At 43.8% G+C, this 6,000-nt stretch overlaps 1 protein-coding gene across 1 annotated transcript in view; it reads left to right on the top strand.

Moving 5' to 3' along the window:
• Positions 1-541: 541 nt before the first annotated feature.
• Positions 542-6,000, top strand: part of beag (IC cytokine homolog beag) — a 498,741-nt gene continuing 493,282 nt past the window's right edge. Inside the window, exon 1 of the mRNA XM_080280996.1 lies at positions 542-599. The gene's annotated coding sequence lies outside the window, so the exon portion shown is untranslated. The remainder of the gene's footprint in view (positions 600-6,000) is intronic.

Here is a 6,000-nt window from a genome sequence, read left to right as displayed (position 1 = left end):
TAGAAAATGCGGCAGTGGTGTGGTCCTCACATTAAAAGATATATATGAACAAGATTGAGAGAATACAAAAAGCAGCAATCAAGATGGTCCCCAGCCCAGTAGATCAGTCGTACAATGAAAGACATGAAAAGCTGGGTCTGTCTTCCTTTGAAAAAAGAAGAGAGGGGGATGGCATGACTACAGTGTTCAGGGCCATGATGGAAGTTGACAAAATTGACAGAGAAGATGTGTTTCTATGGGATTGGGGAGCAATAAGAGGACATGGTAAGAAATTAAAAAAGACAAGTTGCTTGAAGGATATCAAGAAATACAGTTTTCCTACAGATGCATTGACCTGTGGAATAGGCTGGACAGAGAGATCATCCAGTCCAAAAACTTATATGAGCCTAAAGCAAAGTTTGACTGGTTGAGATACAGAGACAAGACCCCACCAGCATACCTCATTTCCTGTATATCATAACTAGGTAAATACACACACACACACACACACACACACACACACACACACACGTATATAAATTGTCATTTTCTTTTCCAGGTGGAGAGGAGGTGTTTTCCAATCCTTTAGCTCCTCCCGGGGAAGCTGTTATAGATGACCGGTAAGAACAGTTTTACATATTAATGGATGTTTGAAATCAGATGTGTTGAATGTGTTTTTTTTTTTCATTTCTGTAGCCTAATGTTTACTTATTCCCCATGTAAAGATAGAGAAAGCATCCAAAAGAAACAAGTGCAAAAACCTTGTACTGTGAATGTGAACTCCAATGCACATACCAACAGGATTCCATTCTCTTTTTATGTATGTCATTTACACCCAGTAAGAGTAGGTAAAGTACAGGGAAGAAATGAATAAGAAAGAATTGGACAAGCTTTATGCACATATTCTTTAAATTAAGGTTTTCAGATATTTAATTCTTTCACTGCTTGTAAAGGTGGTTGGTGGTGGCAACTATTATCCACTCATTTGATGTAGTGCTGCCTACTTCTTCCTTCACCTTTGTCATTCATTTTCTGTGTCTGCCCTCCTCTGTTCCTATTTCTCCCATCTCTCCTGTCACTTCTTATTACTCTTCTTTCCTTCTGAGTTGGCTTTACATTGAGTGACAAGCCTAATTGTTTCCTTTAAGCCAGGAAACCATTTACAATGCTGGATAGTTACGATATAACCAACCCATATGTGTTCCTTACATGTCAACAAGTGGGTTGGTGGAGGAATAGTGCCCCCTCCCGTAAAACAACCTACTCAAAGACAAATGGCCACCTCTTGTGGGATTAGGGTAGATGGCTGTAGATTGGTAGATAGATTTCATGTAAACCATGTAAATAACCTTTAAAGCTGCTGGTGTCATTTTATGCCCTTGAAGTTTTCCTCAGGTGACATATAGGAAATATACATGTTTCATTCCCACCCACCCCACATGATGCAGTTTTAGTGATCTAAAAAAATTTTCTGTTATGTATGTTCAATATGCTTATTACTACACCTAGAAAATGTTGGTACAGTAATCTCCCATTTATCAGGACGCCCATTATTGTTATGATCAGTAACCTGGGTGCTGTGATGTGGCTGTATAAATCATTATAAGTACACTTTTCCATTTTACCGGGATAAAATGCTTGCATCCGGGAGGAAATTATGGCTGTGCCAACATTTTTGGCCGCCCAGGTGGGTATCGCCTGGTGGTGCTTCGCTGTCTGGCATTGTAGTTCACCCAGTGGCTGCTAGAGGCCCTCTCAGCCATCCCAGTATGTGTACATGTGCACATGTATGTACATATGTGTGTGTATTTATGAGTGAGGGAAAGATTGTTTATGCATACATATGAGCATGTTTTGTGTTTGTGTATGAGAGAGAGAGAGGTGAAAATGAAGGTGAAAGTGAAAATAAAGGGGAATGTGAAAGTAAAAGAAGGGCAGGTGAAAGTGAAGGAGAGTGAACGTAATAGTAAAGGTAAACGTGAAAGTGAGAAAGTAAAGATGCACATGAAGGTGAAAGTGAAAATGAAAATGAGAGTAATAGTGAAAGTGAGTGTAAAGGTGAATGTGAAAGTGAATATGAAAGTGAATGTGAATATCAAAGTGAACATGTAAGCAAAGGTAAAAATGAAGGGGAAGGGGAAGATAAAAGTGATGACGAAGACGAAAATATGTGAAGTTAATATGAGAGTGGAAGCGCCCAGTGTGGAGAGAGAGAGAGAGAGAAAGAGAGAGAGAGAGAATAAATACAGTAATGACATAAGCAGTGTTCCTTTGAATAAACCAACGAGGAGATAAGGCATAACATGGCCCCTCCTCTCTCTCCTTTTCCATTCCCTCCCTCCCGCCTTCCCTCCTCCTCTCTCCTCAGAGAACGAAAGAGAATTGGTCCCTCCTCTCTCTCTCTCTATCTGTCTCTCTCCTTCTTCATCCCCTTCTTCCCTTCTCCTCCCTCTCTAAGGGGGAGAGAGACAGAGACAGAGACTAAATACTGTACAGGAATGAGATGGGCGAGCTTAGCTATCACCAAGCCTCAAACTTTGCATTTCACATCCTTTTAGAAGTCCAGGCGCAAATTAGACAGATGCAGTGCCAAATGGAAGGCACTGGGCTTCCCTGGCATGCTGATGTAAACCATTCGATGGGTCTGCTGGACCATGGTAATTGCTTGGCTGTGGTTTATAGGTCTGTTTGACCAAATAGAGTAGTGTAAAACAACAGGAACAAGTGTTGTACGAAGTTCTGTAGTGGCCTTTTATGTTGGCTTTCAAAGCTGGGTTTTGTATGAAGGGGGGCCAGAAGAAAAGTCCATTTTCCGGATATACCTTTAGAATTTATGTTGGATAAATGGGGTATTACTCTGTTTGCCATTTGTTAATCCATATACCGTATTTACATTTAGCTGTATAAATTTAAACAGTATCCTCTGAATAAAATTGAGTAATTAGGCTTTAACCCGCCCTGTGCTAGCGACTAATATATACCGGTACTGTATGCTGGGCCCTGCATGTGCACTAAATGCCAGCGACATATATAAACATCATCAGTTTGAAATATTTGCCTAAATTCAAAAATTCAATATTGGCGTGAGATATTTGCTAGGGATACTCCTGGACCTGTTAAGGCCTAATATCCACACTATGAGTCATCACTGCATTCCTCCTCCTGCGCGGGGCCCCTCCAACTGAGTCCCATTTGTGAGTGAGTGGGTGAGCACCATGGTGCATCGTGGTATTCCCCAACATGAGATTGACGAGCTTCTGAACGTCCCCAGTGATGGAGAAAGTGATTCTTCCACTGATGATGATGTTGCTGATTGAGACTACATCCAACCTGAGTCGGAATCAAAACAGCGAGGATGAGATTCCATCCCCAAAAAAGGTGAGGTATATGGCTGTCTGCACAGCTGTACCTCACCCTGCACCACCATCACCACCACTACTTTCCACCATTCCCACCTCACCATGCTGCTCTTGCGTCATGGACGATCCTTCTGGTGATGAGGAGTACGAGGCCAATCCCTCAGGTGAGCATCGGTTGCCTTCGTGGGTAGGATTGCCCTGGAAAACCCAGAGGAATGAGGATGAACTATTTATTAGAAAGTACAAGGTGAGCAGTGCTTTGTTCTATTCACGTGGTGCACGATGATACCTGCCACTTCCAGCTTCATGCCTCACTGCCTCCCCCCAACCAAGCTCCTCCACCACACCTGAACCTTCCTGCACTTCCTCCTCACAGCTTCAAATGGTGGGGAAAGGAGCAAAAGGTAAAGTAAAAGGGAAGAGAAAAGGTGGGAGGAAGAAAAGTGCAAGTCGTGGGGAATGTGAGGAGGTAATTTTGTATTCCCCAACCAACTACTGAATTTCTTCATCTTCTTGACTGTAGCACCAGTCGAGCAGGGCAGTACTCCCGAGGTGGATGGAAAGCTGATGACAGGGAGTGCTGGAGCTCCCATTTCATCAGCCCTCAGGACTAGTTCCTGACCATCCCCCTTTGCTGAACTTTTTCAGTGTCTCAGTTACACAGAGAGTAGGCCAGCATGCTCTCCAGTACAAATTTCTCTAACTATCTTCACCAAACTACATGCACAGTACACACTACACTTCCTATTCAAAATTCACCAAAAATGGCGTCAATTCACCCAGCCTCGGAGTCCCCGGGGGGGGGGGACCATAAATGCCCCCGCCATCTGCCCCTCTCCCGGTGACGACTCGAGGTGCCTGGAACCACTGTCTGACTCTCTTCTTCTTCATTTCTGCAACATTCGCGGCCTTTCATCTAACTTTCGCTCTGTTGAGCACCACCTCTCCTCCTCTAAACCTCACCTTCTTTTTCTAACGGAGACTCAGCTGTCTGAGGCAACGGACAGCAAACCCTTTTCTGTATCCTCCTACTTTCTCTATACTCATTTCAAAGCCAAAGGTGGCTGTTGTGTATACATACGCAACGACTTATCTTGCTCTCGTGTTCCTGAACTTGATTCTTCTGAATTCTCCACACTCTGGCTTCGGCTTTCCTGTCATTCTCTGACTAAATATATCTGTGCTGTTTACTTATCCCCTAATTCTACTATCAAAAATTCTTCGACTATCTTACTTCTACGATGGAACACATTCTGTCCATTTCTCCTTTCTCTGAAATCTCCATTCTTGGAGATTTCAATGTTCACCACCACCTTTGGCTCTCCTCTCCTTTCACGGATCCACCTGGTGAACAAGCCTACATCTTTTCTATCCTTAATGACCTAGAGCAGCTTGTACAGCACCCTACCCGTATCCCTGACCGCCTTGGAGAGAGCTCCAACATACTTGACCTCTTCCTCACAACTAATCCTTCTGCTTACTCTGTTAATCTTTTCTCTCCGTTGGGCTCCTCCGATCACAACCTTATTACCTTAACCTGTTCTATCACTCCAGTACGGCCTGTGGACCCTCCAGGGAAACGTCGTCTGTGGCATTTTGGAGCTGCGGACTGGGAGGCCCTCAGGCAGTACTTCTTTGATTTTCCCTGGAATGATTATTGCTTCCATGGCCGTGAGCCATCTGAGTGTGCCTTGCGCATTACGGAGGTTATTTTCTCGGGCATGGAAGCATACATTCCTTTCTCATATCCTTTGACTAACGCAAGAAAGCCTTGGTTTAATCACGCTTGTTCTAATGCTGTCCGCAACAAGGAGAAGGCCTTCAAAAGGTACCAGAGCCAGCCCACCCCTGAATCACATAATCTTTACATTTCTGCCCGGAATCGTGCTAAGTCTGTTCTTCTCTCTACTAAAAATAATTTCATCCATACTAAATGCTCTCAACTCCAACTCGAATTCTTCCCGCTCCTTCTGGCACCTTGCCAAAAATCTTTCTAACAACTTTAACTCATCATCCTTCCCTCCTCTTTTCTACTCTGATGGTTCTGTAGCTATTTCTTCTACTGATAAAGCAGATCTCTTCGCACAGACTTTCTCCTCCAATTCCACCTTAGACGATTCCGGTGCTGTTCCTCCATCACTTCCCCCCTCTGACTTCCTCATGGCTGACATTAAAATTTCTTCAGTTGATGTATTTTCTGCCATCACTGGCCTCAATGCTAACAAGGCATATGGGCCTGATGGGGTCCCTCCTGTTGTTCTCAAGAACTGTGCTTCTGTGCTGACACCCTGCCTAGGCAAACTCTTTCGCCTTTGTCTGTCAACTTGTACCTTTCCTTCTTGCTGGAAGTTTGCTCTCATTCAGCCAGTCCCAAAGAAGGGTGACCACTCCCAACCCTCCAACTATCGTCCAATTGCTTTAACGTCCTGTATTTCAAAAGTTTTCTAGTCAATTCTTAATAGAAAAATTTTAAGGCATCTTTCCTATCACAACCTTCTTTCCGATCGTCAGTATGGGTTCCGTCAGGGACGCTCCACTGGCGATCTTCTCACCTACCTTTCAGACTCCTGGTCATCCTCCTTTCGGGACTTTGGCAAAAGCTTTGCCATTGCACTTGACATCTCAAAGGCTTTCGATCGAGTCTGGCATAAATCTTTAATTT

The sequence above is a fragment of the Coenobita brevimanus genome, chromosome 87, assembly GCF_032717465.1.
Source record: "Coenobita brevimanus isolate Jiangsu-jjx chromosome 87, ASM3271746v2, whole genome shotgun sequence".
In the NCBI taxonomy this organism is placed as follows: Eukaryota; Metazoa; Arthropoda; class Malacostraca; order Decapoda; family Coenobitidae; genus Coenobita; species Coenobita brevimanus.
This window is presented reverse-complemented; position numbering and strand designations above follow the sequence as displayed.